This window comes from Rhinoderma darwinii, chromosome 4, assembly GCF_050947455.1.
Source record: "Rhinoderma darwinii isolate aRhiDar2 chromosome 4, aRhiDar2.hap1, whole genome shotgun sequence".
In the NCBI taxonomy this organism is placed as follows: domain Eukaryota; kingdom Metazoa; phylum Chordata; class Amphibia; order Anura; family Rhinodermatidae; genus Rhinoderma; species Rhinoderma darwinii.
In genome coordinates, this window is record NC_134690.1 from 92,046,066 (window position 1) to 92,068,765 (window position 22,700).

A 22,700-nucleotide genomic window follows, 5' to 3' on the forward strand; every position below is an offset into this window, starting at 1 on the left:
ATAAGTGTGTCAGATGCCGGATACCACATCACCGGTAGCTGTGTATTGTATCTGTAGAGACCTGACCACAAATGTATTAACTCTAGTCACTCTCAGGAGTTTTCAGTGGTGGTCCTCTCTGTGATTTTTTTTTTGCTGTTTTTACCTTCCACTTTGTTCTGTAGTCAGCGTACTGACAGCCCCATGATCAAATCACAGGGCACTTATGGAATGACAGAGGGAGCCGCCTCCCACTGTCTACCCACCTAAATGCTGCGGTTGCCATTGACTACACCATCTAAGAGGTTAAATGGTCAAGATCAGAGGTTTCAATCACAGTCGTGCTCCTCCAGTGCCCACACAATCACCATGATGGAACAGTACATCACGGTGGCCCTATGTAAGGCAATCCATGACGTACATTTATTTTATGGAGGCTTAAGGGGTTAATTTTATGGCTGAACGGTGTATAATCATCAAGGGCATTATAATAGGGGTTGCAGAGGTAAAAGCCTCACTGGTGCCATGCTACCTGAGGGGCCCCAAAAGAAGACACTTGAATTATAAATGGAGTGCAGTCTAGAAAAATAGTTGCCTATTGGTCAGTGTCTGTAGTGTCCGGAATAAAAAGAATACGTTGTTTGAAGGTAAAGTTGTTATGATGAGACGACCCCTTTAAATACAGAAGTGACAGTTTTACACAATGATTCAATTTATATAAGTGACACTATTGATATATTTGTTCCACAATATGTCAGCTTCTATGTACAGATGTAGTGATCTTTAACTTGACTTTAACCACTTAACCCCTGAAGGACACAGCCTAGTTTGGGCCTTATGGCTCAGAGCCCATTTTTGAAATCGGACATTTTTCAGTTTATGTGGCAATAACGTCGGAATTCTTAAACCTATCCAAGCGATTCTGAGATTGTTTTCTCGTGACACATTGTGCTTAATGTGCATGGTTTAATTTGGTTGATATATTGAGTGTTTATTGGTGAAAAATTGCAAAATTTAGAGAAAATTTTGAAAAAATAGCATGTTTCAGAATTTAAATGCATCTGTTTTTAAAACAGACAGTTATACCATCGAAAATAGTTACTAGTTCACATTTCCCATATGTCTACTTTAGATTTGCATCGTTTTTCGAACATTCTTTTATTTTTCTTGGACGTTACAAGGCTTAGAACATAAACAGCAATTTCTCATATTTTTAAGAAAACTTCAAAAGCCTTTTTTTTTAAAGGTACCTCTTTAGTTCTGAAGTGGCTTTGAGGGGCCTATGTATTAGAAACCCCCATAAAACACCCCATTTTAAAACCTAGACCCCTCAAAGTATTCAAAACAGCATTTAGAACGTTTTTTAACCCTTCAGGCATTTCACAGGAATTAAAGCAAAGTGGAGGTGAAATGTGCAAATTTCATTTTTCTTGCTGAATTTCAATTTTATTAATTTTTTTTCTGTAATACAGAAGGTTTTACCAGAGAAATACTACTAAATATGTATTTTCCAAATTCTGCCGTTTTTAGAAATGTCCCACATGTGGCTCTAGTGTTCTCGTGGACTAAAACATAAGCCTCAGAAGCAAAGAAGCACCTTGTGCATTTTGAGGCCTCTTTTTTTATTAGAATATATTTTAGGCAGCATGCCAGGTTTGAAGAGGTGTTGAGGTGCCAAAACAGTAGGAATCCCCCAATAGTGACCCCATTTTGGAAACTACACCCCTCAAGGAATTCATTTATGGTTGTTGTTATCATTTTGACCACACAGTTTTTTCACAGTACCTATTTGAATTGGGCTGTAAAATTAAAAAAAGGTAATTTTTTCCAATAAGATATCATTTTTTATCTAAATTTCTTATTTTCACAGGGAATAAAATACCCCATTTTGTTGCCCAATTTGTCCTTAGTGCGGCAATACCCCACTCGTGGTGATAAACTGCAGTTTGGGCCCATGGGAGGGCTCAGAATGAAAGGAGCGCTATGTGTTTGTTGGTGTCCAGATTTTGCTGGATTGGTTTTCGGGTGCCATGTCGCATTTGCGGAGCCCCAGAGGTATCAAAGCAATGGAAACCCACCAGAAGTGACCCCATTTTGGAAACTACACCCCTCAAGGAATTAATTTATGGTTGTTGTTGTCATTTTGATCGCACAGTTTTTTCACAGTATCTATTTGAATTGGACTGTGAAATTAAAAAAAAATGACATTTTTTCCAATAAGATGTCATTTTTGATCAAAATTTTTTATTTTCACAGGAAATAAAATACCCCATTTTGTTGCCCAATTTGTCCTTAGTGCGGCAATACCCCATTTGTGGTGATAAACTGCCATTTGGGCCTATGGCAGGGCTCAGAACGAAAGGACCACCATTTGGCCTACTGGAGCTTTTCTGGTGCTAAGTCATGTATGCAGAAGCCCCTGAGGTACCAGTACAGTTGAAACCCCCGAGAAGTGACCCCATTTTATGTGTGATATAGTGTGCCCAGCATGTGCCACCGGAGATATACACCCCATAAGGTGTAATGTGGGTTCTCCCGGGTACGGCAATACCCTACATTTGGCTGTTATCAGCTGCCTGGGCACACGGCAGGGCTCAGAAGGGAAAGATGAGGGGGATAAACTGTGCGGAATGCATCAGGGTAAATAAAAAATTAAGGGATGTATGATAAATTCGAAAACAATCTTTCATACAGAGCCCTGGTTTTTCGGGACACGTGTCGCATTGGTATGTTGTGTCTTTCCTTATCCCCCTCTTTGAGCAGACTCTGCACCTCTTTTGACTTTTTCCCTTCTTGCCAGTTTGGGGAACTTCTCCTGGAAAGTGTTGCCCTGGTACGATGCGTGTGGCCTCGCTTCTAGAAGTGCTGGGTGCCCCCCCTTCTAGGTCCTTGAAGATTAGGTTCTTGATAACTACCTCTTGAAATTCCAGGAAAGCTCCCCTCTGGCCTGCACATCGACGTAGCACGTACGCATTGTGCAATGCCATCTGTATGATGTGCACGGCCAGCTTCTTATACCACACCCTCGTTTTCCACATGGCGCTGTAGGGTTTCAGGACTTGATCTGACAAGTCCACCCCTCCCATGTACCTATTGTAGTCCAGGATGCAGTCTGGTTTGGGGGTCTCTGTACTGGTACCTCGTACAGGTACATGGGTACCGGTGTGGCCATGTATTATTGTCAATACAAGGACATCTCTCTTGTCCTTGTACTTGACACACAATATGTTGCTGCTAGAATGTGCCCTGCTCTCCCCCCTTCTGAGTGTTTGCCCAAGCAGAGTCTTAGGGAGGCCTCTCAGATTTTTTCTAGCAGTGCCGCATGCCACAGTACTTATGGAAGCGAGGCATTTGAAGAGTGGGACGCTGGTATAAAAATTATCCAGGTAGAGGTGGTAACCCTGGTCCAGCAGTGGGTGCACCAAATCCCACACAATTTTTGCGTTTATTCCCAGTAAGGGGGGGCATTCTGGGGGCTGAATACTGCTGTCCTTCCCTTCATATATCCTAAATTTGTAGGTATACCCTGATGCACTCTCGCACAGCTTATACATCTTCACGCCATACCTTGCCCTCTTACTCGGCAGGTACTGGCAGAATTGAAGCCTCCCTTTAAAATGTACCAGGGACCCATCAATAAAAATACACTTCTCTGGGGTGTATGCTTGGGCAAACCGGGCACTGAAATGGTCTAATAGGGGTCTCAGTTTGTACAAACGGTCAAAACTGGGGTCATCTCGGGGTGGGCACTGCTCATTATCCGTTTTAATGTAAGAAGCAAAGTATTGCCTCATAACGCATCCTGGACATGGCCATACGGTACATCAGGGTGTGGTATAAGATGTCCGTGCTCCAGTAGGTCCTAATGGACGGCTTTTTCAGAAGCCTCATGTTCAAGTGAAGTCCCCAGAACTTACCCAACTCTGCTGCATCTACAGGGGTCCACCTGTGGGATTGGGCATAAAATTATGTGGGGTTCTTAGTAATATACTGTTGGGCATGTAAATTCGTCTGGGAGACCATAAGATCTATAACGTCATCAGTGAAGAAGAACTTGAAAAAGTCCATTTCACTGAGCCCTGCCGTATTCAACTTTATCCCTGAGCTGCCCGTCTACACTGGGATTTGGGGCCCATAAATGTCTGGTGTGGGGGTCCAAATGGGGTCACTTCGCTCGGGGGCTTGAACTACGGAGGGGTCATCTCGCTCGGGGGCTTCAACTGTGGTGGTGGTCCTGGGGCGTCTCCTAGGGGTTCCTCTTCTTCATCACTGGATGAGGAGGTGGATAAATAAAACAGAGTCTCACCATCCGACGACTCTTTGTCGGAGGCAAGAAATGAATATGCCTCTTCGGCACTAAATGTCCGTTGGGACATGTTTTATTACTTCCCTAACTAGGAACAATAGGCAAGGGCGTAGCTAGGGGGGGGCAGGCGGGGCACGTGCCCCGGGCGCAGCTCAGAGGGGGGCGCCAGTGCCCCCTCCTCCTGCACTATAATTGTACCTGTGTCGCAAGGACACAGGTACAATTAGAAGCAATGAATGACCGGGCACGTTCCGTGCCCGGCCGTTCAGCGCCTCTCCGCAAATTAAGCGACTGGTACCTTTTGTACCAGTGACGCTTCCGTCGATGAAAGGCGCTGACTGACTGGCAGGGAAAGTCATCCTGCCCAGCCAATCAGCGCCTTTCATAGACGCTGTGTTCAACCCCCTGGAGACCTGCGCAGAAGAGAGCAGGTCTCCATGGCTGCCGGGCGGCGTGGGAGCGGGAATAAGGTGAGTTTGAATAGTTTTGTTTTTTTTTAAATTGTAATAGAAGTGTGGCTGTATCTGCGGGGGAGGGGGAGGGGGGGCTGTATCTGCGGGGGAATGGTAGGGGGGGGCTATATCTACAGGGGTGGGCTATATACAGGGGGACTATATCTACAGGGGTGGGCTATAAACAGGGGGACTATATCTACAGGGGGTGGGCTATATACAGGTGGACTATATCTACAGGGGGTGGGCTATATACAGGTAGACTATATCTACAGGGGGTGGGCTATATACAGGGGGAATATATCTACAGGGGGTGGGCTATATACAGGGGGACTATATCTACAGGGGTGGGCTATATACAGGTTGACTATATCTACAGGGGGTGGGCTATATACAGGGGGACTATATCTACAGGGGTGGGCTATATACAGGTGGACTATATCTACAGGGGGTGGGCTATATACAGGTAGACTATATCTAAAGGGGGTGGGCTATATACAGGGGGAATATATCTACAGGGGGTGGGCTATATACAGGGGGACTATATCTACAGGGGGTGGGCTATATACAGGTGGACTATATCTACAGGGGGTGGGCTATATACAGGGGGACTATATCTACAGTTGGTGGGCTATATACAGGGGGACTATATCTACAGCGGGTGGGCTATATACAGGGGGACTATATCTACAGGGGGTAGGCTATATAAAGGTGGACTATATCTACAGGGGGTGGGCTATATACAGGGGGACTATATCTACAGGGGGTGGGCTATATACAGGGGGAATATATCTGTAGGGTGTGGGCTTTTTAAAGGTGGACTATATCTACAGGGGGTGGGCTATATACAGGGGGACTATATCTACAGAGGGTGGGCTATATACAGATGGACTATATCTACAGGGGGTGGGCTATATACAGGGGGATAATATCTACGGGGGGTGGGCTATTTACAGGTGGACTATATCTACAGGGGGTGGGCTATATACAGGGGGACTATATCTACAGGAGGCTATATACTGGGGTGGGCTATCTACAGGGGGTGGGCTAAATACAGGGGGACTATATCTACAGCGGGTGGGCTATATACAGGGGGACTATATCTACAGGGGGTGGGCTATATACAGGTGGACTATATCTACAGGGGGTGGGCTATATACAGGGGGACTATATCTACAGGAAGTGGGCTATATACAGGGGGACTATATCTACAGGGGGTGGGCTATTTACAGGGGGACTATATCTACAGGGGGTGGGCTATATACAGGGGACTATATCTACAGGGGGTGGGCTATATACAGGTGGACTATATCTACAGGGGGTGGGCTATATACAGGGGGACTATACCTACAGGGGGGCTATATACTGGGGTGGGCTATCTATGGAGCACCATATACAGGGGTGGGCTATAGCTACAGGGGGGGCTGTATATATATATATATATATATATATATATATATATAGTATATAGCCCCCTGTAGCTATAGCCCACCCCTGTAGATATGGTCCCCCTGTAGACATAGCCCACCCCTGTATATAGTCCCCCTGTAGATATAGCCCACCCCTGTATATAGTCCCCCTGTAGATATAGCCCACCCCTGTATATAGCCCACCCCTGTATATCGCGCGCACAAGGAAACTCCCGCGCGTGCGCAATTGCGAGCGTCCGCGAGCGCGCACCCACGAACGCCCGCACTCGAGAGCACCCGCGCGCGCAGCCGGGAAAGCCCAGAAGCGCGCACCCGCGACAGCCCGGGCGCTCGCAGCCGCGACTGCACGCGCGCACCTACGATCGCCCGCGCAGCCGCGAACGAAGCTCGCGCAGCCGCGAACGCACATGTACACAACTTACCTGGAGCCTGGCTGGAGGTGAAGGACTGGACGTCTGGACCGAAGACATCGCCTGGAAGTCATCGCCTGAAGAGGACTGGAGTGGGAGCAGCTCTTCTGACACAGTGAGTAAAGTGTCTGAAAGTGCTGATTATGTATGGCCCTGTTTACACAGAGTATTTTGCAGGCAGAAAAAAATCTGCCTCAAAATTCCTTAAAGAATTTTGAGGCACATTTTGACCTGCCCACACTATCTTGCCGCGTTTTTTGCCTGCGGCGTAATTTTCACGCACCCATTGACTTCAATGGGTGCGTGATGCACAAACAATGCACAAATATCGGACATGTCGTGAGTTTTACGCAGCGGACACACGCTAAATGAAACTCACGGACAGTCTGCACGGCCCCATAAAGTAACATAGGTCCGTGCGAGGCGCGTGAAAATCACGCGCGTTGCACGGACGTATTACACGTTCGTCTGAATAAGCCCTAACAATAAGGCCCAGTTCACAGAGTTTTTGGGCCTTGATATTGACTCGGACACTGCGTCAGAATCAGCACCAAACAACTTCCAAAACCGCCTCCCATTGATTTAATCTGAAATCAATGGGAGCCAGTCGCGGAAAAAAGAAAAAGCAGCACGTCCTTTCTTTCCGCTGTTCCGCCTCTGAGCTCCCATCTAAATCAATTGGAGGCAGAAAATGCATTTTTCGCTGCATTTTTTGTCTGCTGTCCTCAATTGCCGCAGGCAAAAAATGCAGCAAAATAGTGTGGGCAGGTCAAAATCTGCCTCAAAATTCGGTGCGTGGTTCCAGTCGGTCGCCGGTGCGCGGGCGGGCTGTCGTGGGTGCGTGCGGTCGCGGATGCGCGCTCGCGGACGCATGCACTGTCGGTCGCGGGTGCGTGCGTTCGCCGGTGCGCGCTCGCGGATGCTCGCGAGTGCGCACGTGCGTGAGTTTGCGAGTGCGCACGCGTGGGAGTTTGTGGGTGCGCGCGATCGGTTGCGCGGGCGGTGTTTGACGGCCCCCATGACGAGAGTGGGGGCACCGCAGCTCACAACATTCTTTTGGTGAAAAAAACGGGCCCCATTGCAGGGGCCTGTTTTTTTTTCTACCAAAGGCAAGTTGCGGCATTTGCCGGGCCTCCCTTTCAATTAGGTTTGGCTGAACCCCTCACATCAGTACCCCTAATACCCCCCTAATGGCGGCCCTGGGTAGCATGATATAGTGCTGGACGGAGTACCGTTAACAGGCGGTGCCACAAAGGGGGCCCAGACAATGTAGCTGTATGGGGCCCTGAAATTCCTGATGCCGGCCCTGTCCATACTTGTGCATACAGTAAGTCCCTTAGGTGGGAGGTGGATGCCGTACGGATTCATGATAATGGGCGTTTTGTGTTTGTGCATGCTTTCATAAATAATGTTTCCTATGTCCTCCTAGGGGTGTATATCCCTCCTCCGGCATCAGTGTCGGTACTACACCAAGCGGTTAACTTCCCAGCGGCGTATCCGGGTGCTAGACTGCTTTGCATGGGAGATTTTAACATGACCATGGATAATGCTATGGATAGGCTTAGGCATAACCAGCTGCTGGTGCCTCCACATGCTCCAGATACACATCTCCATCTACTGATGATGGAGGTGGGATGGACAGATATATATAGGTTTCTATTCCCTAGTACTAGAGTGTACTCATGTTCCTCATTAGGGCAAAGTTCACTATCACGAATAGACTACATGTTCAGTAATGAGTTGTTAATGGTAATTAATGGTCACCTCAAATTATGTACAAACCTAGAGGTGTGTCTGATCACTCCCCTGTCCTGGCTAGTTTTCAACTCCCGGATATTCCCAGGCCCAGGGGATGAAAGATTCATCCCTTCTGGCTGATGATCATAGGTACAAATGATAGGATACCTGATCAGCTGCAGGTATTTTTGCAGGCTCACTAGGATTTTGATAACGTGGGTATTCTGTGGGATACTTCTAAAGCATATCTAAGGGGATGCCTTAAATCATCTATATCATATTTAACCCCTTCCCGCAATTTCACGTACAGTTACGTGATGGGAGCTGGTGTTTTCCCGCAATTCCACGTAACTGTATGTGAAAGAGATGGAGCTGGCTCAGAAGCTGAGCCAGCGACATCACCGCCGGGTGACAGCTGTATGTTACAGCTGGCACCCTGAGGTATCGGCCAGGACCGGAGCTAGCCTCCGATCCGACCGATTAACCCCTCACATGCTGCGTTCAATAGAGATCGCAGCATGTGAGGAGTTTATAGCCACCGTCACCCCAGCAACGTGATCGCTGGGTTGCCTGCCGGTGGCTGCAAAGACGATTGGAGGCCTAATACAAACCCCCGGTCTGCCAGTAACGGAATCCTCCTATGCCCCGTCGTCGGCGGGGCCCAAAAGGCTTCCGGTACCATCGGCAAGATGGCGTCGGCTCAGCTTCCGGCTCAGACGCTGAGCCTTCGTCATCAGCAGTCTGGTTGTGCGTTGCCGTTGTTTGACCTGCCCCGTTCCCACCCCCTATAGCGCACTGCGCATGTCTGGGATCCCTGTACGCGTCGGGGACCAGGATGTGCGCTATGGCGCTGGGGGCTGGAAGTGGGGCATGTCTCACTTCCGGTTTCAGCAACGGACATGCGCCGGAATCTCAGTGCACAGAGAAAACGAGCAAGTACACCTGGGTCTGATCCTAGTTAAAGCTTGACTGCATTTAGACACTATGCACCCCTTGAGGAAGCACACCGCGAAACGCGCGTTGGGGTCCTTTGCATGGTATCCTGACTTCCATGAGCACTAATATGGGTAAGGTTTTTTGAAGGGGAGGGGGGGAATACTATCCATCTGTGACCTACTTTCTCTTTCATATAAGTGTTTGAAATTTATTTGACTACTATGTCCATAACTAATTGATATTATATGATGATTCAGTGTTCACCGATTTTCCCACCACCCATCCTCCATACTCCTTTTTAGGATATATTACATATTCCCATAAATGATACAGGGAGTCCGCCTCCCATGTTTACTGGAACACTATAGAGTCTTCTTGTCCTTTTTGTACCTTTTTTAAACGGTTTGTCCAAATTTATGTGATCAATAAAGATTATTTTTTTATACCTATATGGCTTCTATGCTCCGTCCTGTCTCTTTTGTTTAAATGTTTTTTAATTCCCAGCCCAATTCAAATAAATTTTGTGAAATTACTGTGGGGTCTAAATGGTCACAACACCCATAAAATAATTCCTTGAGGGGTTTAGTTTCCAAAATGGGATCACTTCTGGTGGGTTTCCATTGCTTTGAAACCTCTGGGGTTCTGCAAATGCGACATGGCACCCGAAAACCAATCCAGGAAAATCTGCACTCCAAAGAACACACAGCGCTCCTTTCCTTCTGAGCCCTCCCATGGGCACAAACAGCAGTTTATAGCCACCAATGTGGTATTGCACTCAGGAGAAATTGGGCAACAAAATGGGGTATTTTGTTTCCTGTAAAAATAAGAAATTTTGATGAAAAATTACATTTTATTGGAAAAAAGTCAAATACGTGCTGGGTAAAAACTGTGGGGTCAAAATGGTAACATTAACTATAAATTAATTCCTTGAGGGGTGTAGTTTCCAAAATGGGGTCACTATTGGGGGATTCCTACTGTTTTGGCACCTCAACACCTTTTCAAACCTGGCATGCTGCCTAAAAGATATTCTAATAAAAAAGAGGCCTCAAAATGCACTAGGTGCTTCTTTGCTTCTAGGGCTTGTGTTTTATTCCACGAGCGCAGTAGGGCCACATGTGGGACATTTCTAAAAACTGAAGAATCTGGACAAATACATATTTAGTAGTGTTTCTCTGGTAAAACCTTCTGTGTTACAAAAAAAAATGGAATAAAATTTAAATTCAGCAAGAAAAATGAAATTTGCAAATTTCACCTCCACTTTGCTTTAATTCCTGTGAAACGCCTGAAGGGTTAAAAAAAACTTTCTAAATGCTGTTTTGAATACTTTGAGGGGTCTAGTTTTTTTAATGGGGTGTTTTGTAGGGGTTTCTGATACATAGGCCCCTCAAAGCCACTTCAGAACTGAACAGGAACCTTAAAAAAAAGGTTTTTGAAATGTTCTTAAAAATATGAGAAATTGCTGTTTATGTTCTAAGCCTTGTAACGTCCAAGAAAAAAAGGAAGAAGGTTAAAAAAACGATGCCAATCTAAAGTAGACATATGGGAAATGTGAACTAGTAACTATTTTGTGTGGTATAACCATCTGTTTTACAAGCGGATGCATTTAAATTCCGAAAAATGAATTTTTTTTCTACATTTTTTCAAAATTTTGCAATTTTTCACCAATAAACACTGAATATATCGACCAAATTTTACCACTATTATAAAGCCCAATGTCTCACGAGAAAACAATCTCAGAATCGCTGGGATAGGTTTAAGCATTCCAAAGTTATTACCACATAAAGTGAATTATGTCAGATTTGAGAAATGGGCTCTGAGCCATAAGGCCCAAACTAGGCTGTGTCCTTAAGGGGTTAAACGGACATGAAAATGGTGAAGGATGTGTGCATGAGTCCTGAGGGTATGTTCACACGTAGAGTCAAAAACGTCTCACAATACGGAGCTGTTTTCAAGGGAAAACAGCCCCTGATTTACAGAAGTTTTTTGAGCAACTCGTGTTTTTTTGCGGCGTTTTCGCTGTGTTTTCACAGCGTTTTCGCAGCGTTTTTTACGGCTGTTTTTGGAGCTGTTTTCATTGGAATCTATGAGAAAACGGCTCCAAAAACGTCCCAAGCCTTTTGACGAGGCTGTAATTTTACGAGCCGTCTTTTGACAGCGACGCGTAAAATGACAGGTCGTCGGCACAGTACATCGTAAAGACCATTGAAAGTAATGGGCAGATGTTGGAGCCGTTTTTTCAGACGTAATTCGAGGCATAAAACGCCTCCATTACATCTGAAAAAAGGGTCGTGTGAACCCAGCCTAAGGCCTCATGCACACGACCGTATTTTTTCCCACCCGTAAATACTGGCGTAAATACGGGTCCGGTGTCACACGTATTCGACCCGTTTTGCACCAGTATTTACGAACCCGTGCCCGTAAATATGGGTCCGGTGTCACCCGTATTCCACCCGTATTTACGGGCACGTTTTTGGCGGCAAAATAGCACTGCACTAATCGGCAGCCGCTTCTCTCTATCAGTGCAGGATAGAGAGAAGGGACAGCCCTTTCTGTAATAAAAGTTAAAGAAATTCATACTTACCCGGCCGTTGTCTTGGTGACGCGTCCCTCTCTTCACATCCAGCCCGACATCCCTGGATGACGCGGCAGTCCATGTGACCGCTGCAGCCTGTGATTGACCTGTGATTGGCTGCAGCGGTCACATGGCCTGAAACGTCATCCAGGACGTCGGGCCGGATGTCGAGAGGGACGCGTCACCAAGGCAACAGGCGGGAGACCGGACTGGAGGAAGCAGGAAGTTCTCGGTAAGTATGAACGTCTTTTATTTTTATTTTTTACAGGTTTATACTGATCGGTAGTCACTGTCCAGGGTGCTGGAAGAGTTACTGCCGATCAGTTAACTCTTTCAGCTCCCTGGACAGTGACTATTTACTGACGTCGCTTAGCAACGCTGCCGTAATGACGGGTGCACACATGTAGCCACCCGTCATTACGAGAGCTCCATAGACTTCTATGGACTGTCCGTGCCGTTATTACGGCCTGAAATAGGACATGTTCTAACTTTTTCAACGGCACGGGCACCTTCCCGTGAGAAAACGGGAAGGCAGCCGTCGCCAATAGAAGTCTATGAGCCCGTTATTACGGGTCGTAATTACGAGCCGTAATAACGGGAGTTTTTACGGTTGTGTGCATGAGGCCTGTCAATGTGGCTATCACTATACCTGGAGACACTGTAGCTGTCGCTGTATTTGTGGACGCTGTGGCTGTCGCTAATTTTTGCTTTCCTACCTACCCCGAATTAAGATTGTAGGCCAAAGCCAAATAACAAGGCGATTTTATAATTGTACACGTATAATGTTTAGTGTAGGGACCCCCTGTATGAAGTCGCCTTGTAGTGGAAGTTGGGCTCACGCAAGTGGATTATATTCAGCGCTACAAATCTCACAATTATAAGTATGGTAGATATAGCAGTAATGCAAATGAAATAAATTCATATACCATGTTTGCGTATATATTAGTCTCCGCATTATACTGCTGTAATTTTGTGTTTTTTTGCTATATTTGGGGACACTGTGGCTTTCACTGTATTTGGTGGCTATCACTGTATTCAAGGACGTCACACCTGCATTTGCAATTTAATTGTTCTGTCACAGGAGCTTCAGTCACCCCTAAAGCCCAGACCCAAACTCCAGTCACTTACATAACTTAGACAAGAAGCCTCAATGACACATATCTGCCATCAACTACTTTACCCACTGATTATTTACTAGGGGTTTAACAAAAATATTGCATTAACCTCTTAATGACCAGCCTATTTTAGACCTTAATGACCAAGCCATTTTTTACGTTTTTTCCATCGTCACATTGGAAGAGCTATAACCTTTTTTATTTTTGCGTCGACATCGCTGTATAAGGTCTTGTTTTTTGCGAGACAAGTTGTATTTTTTAATAGCACCATTTTGGGGTACATAATATTTATTGATTAACTTTTATTAACTTTTTTTGGGGGGGAATAGGAAAAAAACATAAATTTCACCGCTCTTTTTTGCGTCCTAAATCTACGCCTTTTACCTGTGGTATAAATAACACAATAACTTTATTCAGCGGGTTGTTACGATTGCAAAGATACCAAATATGTATAGATTTTGTATGTTTTAGTACTTTTACACAGTAAAAACGCAATTTTAAAAAACAATATTTGCTTTTGTGTCTCCAAATTTGAAGAGCCATAACTTTTTTCTTTTTTCGCCCATGCAGTTGTATGAGGGCTTTTTTTTTTTGCGGGACGACTTGTAGTTTTTATCGGTACCATTTTGGAATAGGTGCGACTTTTTGATTAGTTTTTATCACATTCCCAAATTCCCAGATAACAGGAATTTTTCCATTGTTTTTTATTTTCTTTTTTACGGCATTCACTGTGCAGCTAAAATAATGTAATAGCGTTATAGTGTGGGTCGTTACAGTCGCAGCAATACCAAATATGTGTAACTTTTTTGCTCAATTTAGTTTTTTTAATAGCAAAGCGGTTTGTAAGGGGAAAAAGTGGGTTTTTCAATTTTTATTTCAAATTTTTTTTTATTAACTTTATTAATCTTTCTTTTTTTATTTTTACTAGTCCCACTAGGGGACTTTAATATGTGATCCTCCGATCGCTTTTATAATACACTGCAATACTTTTGTATTGCAGTCTATTAATGCCTGTCCGTTTAAAACGCCGGGTGCCGGTGGGATGAGAGGGAGCTCCCTCCCTCTCTCCATAACCGCTCTGATGCGGCGCCCGCTATTGAGCACCGAATCTGAAGGGTTAAACGGGTGAGATCGATACTAATATCGATCTCACCCGTTCGAGCCGGGATTCCTCCAGCCCTCAGCTACATCTGGTAGCGGAGAGCAGGGAGATTTAACGGCTCCCTGCTCTGTTTATTTATTCTGATGCAGCGCAGTGAAAAGGCGTATGCATCAGAATAAAGCCCATTAGTGGCCGCCCTGAAAAGGCGAATTGGCAGTCACTAATGAGTTAAGCTTTTAGGAAATACAGCCATTTATTTACATCATCCCTCCATTTTTACATTTAAAAAACAAATTGGATAAATTAACAAAAGTTTTTTAAAGCTCTTTTTATTGAAAATTCAGTAGACAATAAGAAAGATACATTACAGCAGAAATGTCACAACAGATTGTATGAATTGCTTTGTACGTATGTACTACAATAAATTGTGTACATTAAACATTTTCTCTCCCTGTTTTTGGTACAGAAAAATGTTTCCTACAATAGTAAGACATCATGTGGGTCATAATAGCAATATACAGTATATGCACATGGTACAGATTAAGGAAAAATAAACCAAGGGAATCCGATTTCCTCATCACATTTCAGAGTTACATCGGATGGGCAGACATTGAAGTCCTAAGTCAGTTCTCAGAGTAAAGTGTGAGTGTGAATGAATAGCTTGTATCCCAGAGTATGGTACATTTTTTGGGGACACCACCTATTCTTGTATACCAAGCGCTCATATGGGATTATTGTATGAATCATATTTTGCCACTGCCTAACAGAGAGTGATCGCCTTGCCATCCACCACATAGCAATGGTTTTCCAGACCAAGAGGAGGGCCTCCTGTGAAAGTGATTATTTGTAGTAGGACCAGGCTTCAAGAAGACAAACATCTGGAGTCATAGGAACTGGCTTCTGGGAAATATCAGTCAGTAAGGATACAATTACCTGCCAAAAGTGTGAAATATTGAGGTGTTGCCATATAAGGTGCCAAAAGTCGGCGTTGACTGCCATACATCTATAACAATTGGTAGATGGACTACAACCCCTTCTAAGCAGTGGCATTGGTGTGAGATAGCAATAATTTCTTATTGTTAACAGCAGGAGATACTAGTAAGGGATACTCCAGTGCATCCAACCAATCCGCATCTTTTAAAGTGGTATTCTCATCTAATAAAAACTAGGTGAAAAGCTTTGATATTAACCTTAAAGAGGCTCTGTCACCAGTTTATAAGTGCCCTATCTCCCACCTAATCTGATAGTCGCTGAGATCCCGCTGTGCTGTCACTTACTCCCACATTAACTTTATCGGACCTACGGGACAATGACCAGACATCGCCTCCAGCCAGGAGAAGATGTCTTTTCATTCTCCCGACAATCCGGTAAAGTTAATGTGGGAGTGACAGCACTGCGTGATCTCGCGAGATCACGCTGTGCTGTGAGTGCAACTGAACATGAATGAAGAGAAGTGTATGACTCTTTTAAAAACAAAAAAACAAAAACTGATGTTATCTACAATACAGCAACTATCAGATTAGGTAGGAGATAGGGCACATATAAACTGGTGACAGAGTCTCTTTAAGGTTAATATCAAAGCTTTTCACCTAATTTTTTTGGAAGTGTGACCTGGGATATTTTCTTGTCAATAAGATGAGTATTTGGTGTAAAAATAAAACCAGATGATCCCTGCATATAGAGTCAAACTACCATCACAATAGATATAAGGATTATTGTTAATATTTGGCTGTAAGTCACTGACTGTCAGAAGTCTAAACACATGGACATCACTAAATGATGAGTTTCCTTCCTTGTGATGCTTTGCCGGGCCTTTACTGAAGCCGCCCTCAGTTCGGTTTTCAAAATTGGGACAATGTGTCTATCACTATATCGGGGGAAACTGTGCCTGTAAATATATTTGGGGGACACAGTGATTAACACAATATCTGGGGGCGCTTTGACTGTTAGTATATTTTGAACAATGTGGCTGTCACTATATCTGTGGACACTGTGGCTGTCATTGTATTTTAAGACACTGTGCCTGTCACTGCATTTGATGACACAGTGGCTGTCATTAGATTTAGGCACACTGTGGCTGTCACTGTATTTGGGTATCTAATATAGTTTATAACCCCCGCCCCTCCCTGTTGGTATCTCTGACACTGAAAGAAAGGAGGGGAGAGCAGATAATGTCAGTCCCGAGCAAGCAGTGAGCTGTCAGATCTATGACAAAAGCAGCAGCACAGCCAGCTATGTATAGGAATTGCACAGACTCTAGGGAAAAAAAATGGTAGAACATTTTTAATAAAGACTATTCAGAAAGTTGTTTAATTATACAATTTAACTAACGCCCACCCATGAACCTTACATCCAATAAATGCATTTCTTTATTGATTTGTAAATGTCTTCTTTCCTCTAGACTTCTGCTGATGCCTCTCCTGAATGTCGATGATGAGCGGACGTCCCTCACATAGTGTCAGTAAATTTCTCCAGTGCGATCAGAAGGGAGGACATTATCACAAACCCATCACACAGACCACCATATGTCACTTTCATACAAGAAATGACTCAGACAACGTAAGGAGTGTTAAACTATGTGAATTTTATTGTTGTGTGTATGTGTGTGTGTTGTGATTGTGTGTTACCTCCCATCACTCACGAAGAGCGTAGAGCGACACTCAGGACAGGCAAAACCCCCAGTGGAGGAAACCTGCAGGGAAACCATGGCCGCTGTACTGTCCTTCCTCTGGCATACTAAGAGAGGTTAACGCTATATAACGTATGTGCGCGTGTACAGTATACATGTGTATCTGTGGATTCCCCCATACAAGGAATAGAGCCAGAAAATGTAAAAAGTGACTGTGTTACTATGTACAGTGTCAAAGAATAGGGAAAAGGGGACCAACGGCGCTGCTAAAGTCAATGTCGAGGCAAAAGTTGATGATAAATGTTTAATGAAAGAGGCTACGCGTTTCGACACCGTACCGGCGTCTTCATCAGGCCAATACAAATTGTGCGATATGCACACGTTTATATACAAAAAGAAATGAGACAAAATTGCAAAAAAAGAACCGCCAATCAGGGCGGGTCAAAGGTCAAATATATAAATTGCATAAGTACTGATGTGCAAAACAGCGCGTTACAAGGTTTGTTCAGAAAAAACAATGTGAACATGAAAAACAATGTAAACATAAATAAAATATAATGAATACAATAAAACTGCAAAGAATCACTAACAGCGTATTAAGAATGAACAGATTAAGTCAAAACACAAACGTTAAAAATCTTTGTATTAATTAAATTACGTATTCGTCATAATATTAATATGGGATTGCAAACATCATTCTATAAAATGTTTAAAAAAGAGGAATTACCGTAATGTGGAAGAAAGAAAGAAAGAAAATCTTCAAAGCGTCACTGAGCTCCTAGGTAACGCTAAAAATACGGTGGCCGAAAAGGGACAATATACTAGATGGACCGCATATGGAACGCAACAACATACTCAACGGTCACATGAACCGCAGGATAATAGATGGACCGCTTTTGGAACGCAACAAGGTCCTCACAAGCGCAAAGAGCCGAAAATGTAATGAAAACGCAGGAACTATAAGAATAACAGCAAATCAAAGCAAAGGAGAAAATTACAAAGGTAAGTAAAAGGATCAATTAAAAATGCGATAATATATGAGTTATAAAAATATGCAATAAACATGATACAATGTAATACAATGATAATTAGTTCCTTAAGTTGAATAAAAAATACTCTATAAAAGATATTCTATAAAGGATACTCTATAAAGGATATTATAATGAGAGAAACAATTAAACGGAAACGTATATTCAAATAGCACATATGTTATCTTATAGCCATTAATAGAAAATTAGGGCAAATAAAACATTAATCAAAAATGTAATAAAGCAAGATACAGTAGGACTTGGTATACCCAATTATATATACGTATATATCAGATTAAAATTATTCTAGGGACGTTTCGGTGAGATCATTTAGACCACTAGGGTGTAAAGTCTCAAGCTTGAAAATCCAGAAATTTTCTCTCTGTTTAAGCCTGTTAAACCTATTTGGCACATCTAATGGGATTTGTTCTATTGGTGTTATGACAATATTTTCAAAAATGCAATTATGTTTAAATGCACAGTGACGGGAGACACTGTGCTTGAGAAAACCTTGTCTAACATTAAAACGATGTTTATTAACCCGATTCCTAAGCGTTTGGGTAGTCCGACCTACATATTGTAAACCACAAGTACAGTGCAACAAATAGATCACATATGTGCTCCCACAGTCCAAATGATTTTTAATGGGAAAAAAAGCCCTAGTTTTAAATGAGGAGAATTCAACTATTTTATCAGACATATTAGCACAACAAAGGCATCTCTTATGCCCACAAGAATATGACCCCTTAATGTTTGATAGAGGGTCTACAAATTCCTTTTTTATGACAGGTAATTTACTAGGTGCTAAAATATTTTTCAGGGTTTTTGATCTTCGGAAAGTAATTAGAGGTTTAGCTGGGAGCAAAGGTTTAAGGAAAGGATCACTAGTTAAAATGTGCCAATGTTTCAAAAGGATAGACCTAATGTGTTTGCTACCTTTATTAAAGGACGTAATAAAATTCAAGTTGTATTCAGTTGGTTTGACTTTCTTACTTTCGGTAACGCTTGGTACTGCTGCTTGGATACATTCTAGTTGTGTCATGCCTCTAGCTCTTGATTCTGCCCCCTTAATCAAAGACACCGGAAAACCTTTATCTAAAAACCTTTTATTTAAAATAACGCACTCTTTATTAAAACTACTATCGTCAGAGCAATTCTTTCTTATTCTGCGATATTGGCCGAAAGGGACATTTTTGAGCCAGGGAATGTAATGTGCACTACTGAAATCCAGATAACTGTTTACATCCACACTTTTAAAATGGGTCTTGGTAGAAAAATGACTGCCATTATTAGTGATAGTGAGATCTAAAAAGTCTATAGTGGTACCCGAAAAAGTATACGTAAAATTTAGACCGAAATTATTAATATTTAAAAGATCCATAAAAGCAATAGCAGAGGCCATGTCGCCTTTCCAAATGAAAAATAAATCGTCAATATAACGTTTATAAAAGACAATATTGTTGGAAAAATTATGTGCATTCAATATATAGGATTCCTCAAAACAGCCCATGTACAGGTTTGCGTAGGAGGGTGCGAACCGCGACCCCATTGCGCACCCCTTTAACTGTCTATAAAAATAATTTTCAAATGTAAAAACGTTGTGTGTTAGAATAAAATCTATGCATTCAATAATAAAATTAAGCTGTTTATTAGAAAAACGAAGGTCCGATACAAGATATGAGGAGATGGCTTCCATACCAAGGAAGTGTGGAATGTTGGTATATAGAGAAGACACATCAGCAGTTAGAAAACTCAGATTAGATATGTCACAGTTAGATTGCAATTCAAATAACTCCCTAATCAATTGGGTGGAGTCCTTAAGGAAAGAAGGTAATTTTAAAACAAACGGTTGTAAGTGGAGATCAATAAAATGGGACAAGTTATTAGTGAGGGATCCTATTCCAGAGATGATAGGTCTACCTGGAGGGTTAGACAAGGACTTATGTATCTTTGGGAGATGATACATGAAGGGAGTAGCAGGAAAAGGCACAGTGAGAAAACTCCTCTCTTTTTTGCTTAATAAATCGTCTTTAAAAGCTGACTCAATGAGTATTTTATATTCATGTTCATATTTAGGAATGGGATTAGAAGTAAGTTTTTCATAAAATAATGTATCCGATAACAATCTCAAGGCTTCATCGACATAGTCTCCTCTGTCTTGTACCACGATACCACCCCCTTTATCTGCTGAGCGTATAACTATGTCAGACATTTTTTGTAAATTTTTCAAGGAATTACGCTGAAATTTAGACAAATTATCCGGAGCTTTAGAAATTTGTACTATACTCTTGAAGTCATTGCTAATTAGATTTGAGAATATTTCGATTGCAGGACCCCGATGGTGGAGGGGATAGAAACCAGATTTAGGTTGTACATTGGTTCTTACAGGCATGGTGATATCTGATGGAAAAATAACCGGATTTGGCACAGAGGGAGATATTGCAAAGTGACGTTGGAGGGTCAGTTTGCGCAAAAATTTATTGAGGTCCATAAAGAGGTCGAATTCGTCCGGGGAAGACGTGGGGCAAAAGGATAGTCCTTTGGAAAGTAAACTCAGTTCAATGTCATTGAAGATGTGTTTGGATAAATTGAAAATTTTTACTGAGTCAGTCTGTATTTTTTCTTTGGTGAGAGGGGAAGGGTCCTTGTGTAGACTTCTGCCCCCCCTACAGCCTCTGAATCTCCTTCTAATTTTCTTTTTGATGAGGATTTTGGAATTTTTTGAAAATAGGTGCTGATGTTCTGAGTCTTTGAGTGATGTAATAACGGATGGACATCTTGGGATGGAAGAGTGGAACTGATAGGGGGCATGGTGAGGTGGGCAGACAGACCTAAAAAAGAAGGAGTGTGAATGATGGGATCATCGGAAGAAACCTGTGAGACCAAGGGAATGGGATGAATGATGGGTAAATTGGGCGAGGAGGAACCGGTGGAACATATGGTGATATCTATTGAATCATTAAATATTGAAGTATCAGATAGAAAACCAGGAGGAGTGTCTGGAATAAGGTTTAGTAGTTTCAAATGTGCGTCTAAATCATGAGCCCTAAAAGCATGCTGCGGAATTAAACCCAAGGGCAAAAAACTGGACGTAGGTTGAATGTGTGGGCAAATTGAACTGGCACTAGATGAGGAGTGAGAAACAGCGTTGACTGAACAAGACAGAGAGGGAATAGTACAGGGGAGGGCAACACTCGTTGTGGCTGATTGATCAAAAATGGGTCGTCTAGGGGATGATAAATCCCTGACGCCTTGTTTGTGATCTACTCTAGATGATGAAGTGGCACCCGTGCCACGGTAACCACTTTTGAGCCATGGTCCTTTAATGAGTAGAGGTACACCTAATGTTTTGTTAAGTGTTTTAGGAGTATTAATAGGAGGGAAGAGTTTAGTAGTCATAGGACGCGTGCTGGTCCAATCACCAAGTTTATTATTTAGATAATCTTTCATATCTCTTTCAAATTTGCGCATTTTTTTGGCAATTAAATTTTTTTCAAAAATTTGCAGTCGATCCAAGATGGAATGTTCTAATTTTTTAAAATCAGGATGTAAACAAAAAGGATCAAACTGGCTAATAAGATCCTCTATGGTAGAAGCAAAAGTAAGGCATAATTCAGACCTTTTATATATCAGGCGGTCAATAAATCCCATACTACAATGTTCAATGTATTTGAACCAATTGTCGCTAAAATCCTGATCAGCAGGATAAGGTGAATTGAAAAACAGTCTCAGGCCCCTAGGGGCAATCTTCTCTGTTACATATCGATTCAAAAAATAACAGTCTATACTATGAAACGCTTCTTCTTTAAGCAAATCCTCCAAACGTAAAAAAAGTCCAGTCATAACTTTGGTTTGTTCAAGGTCTATAGGTACATCAGATGGTGTTGTGTCAACAAAACCCGAGTTCACACTTGTCATTTGTGTTATTAAAGACTCCAGGGTTTTAACCCTCGTCGTAATAGATTCCAACATGACCGAGCGGAAAAGATCCAATCAACAGCAATAGTCTGAGTCGCAAAAAATTTTTGATTAAATCTTTACGACAGGTCTTTAGTAAGGAGGGTTATAGAATGAGATGATGAAAGTAGGCAGCCTGTGTCCAAGGCTCTATACAACAAAAGCTGTGTCCAAAGTAGAAATCCTTGCAAGACCCGAGACGAATACACCCACGGACCGGGTGTGTCAAACGCTCAGCACGATGTACTAAGGGAGAAGAAAAAAAGAAGAGACACGGCGCCACATAGTGCAATAAAGCAAGGGAGTACAAGGAGCAATTTGATGTAAGAAATTTGCTCACCTTTGTAAGTGGATACCGTTACGTATCTCACAAGCCAAAAAGCTGCTGCCAGGTCCGTGCACAAGCAAAAGGAGTTTTGCTGTCAGAAGGGATCAAAGAATAGGGAAAAGGGGACCAACGGCGCTGCTAAAGTCAATGTCGAGGCAAAAGTTGATGATAAATGTTTAATGAAAGAGGCTACGCGTTTCGACACCGTACCGGCGTCTTCATCAGGCCAATACAAATTGTGCGATATGCACACGTTTATATACAAAAAGAAATGAGACAAAATTAACCCTCCTTACTAAAGACCTGTCGTAAAGATTTAATCAAAAATTTTTTGCGACTCAGACTATTGCTGTTGATTGTATCTTTTCCGCTCGGTCATGTTGGAATCTATTACGACGAGGGTTAAAACCCTGGAGTCTTTAATAACACAAATGACAAGTGTGAACTCGGGTTTTGTTGACACAACACCATCTGATGTACCTATAGACCTTGAACAAACCAAAGTTATGACTGGACTTTTTTTACGTTTGGAGGATTTGCTTAAAGAAGAAGCGTTTCATAGTATAGACTGTTATTTTTTGAATCGATATGTAACAGAGAAGATTGCCCCTAGGGGCCTGAGACTGTTTTTCAATTCACCTTATCCTGCTGATCAGGATTTTAGCGACAATTGGTTCAAATACATTGAACATTGTAGTATGGGATTTATTGACCGCCTG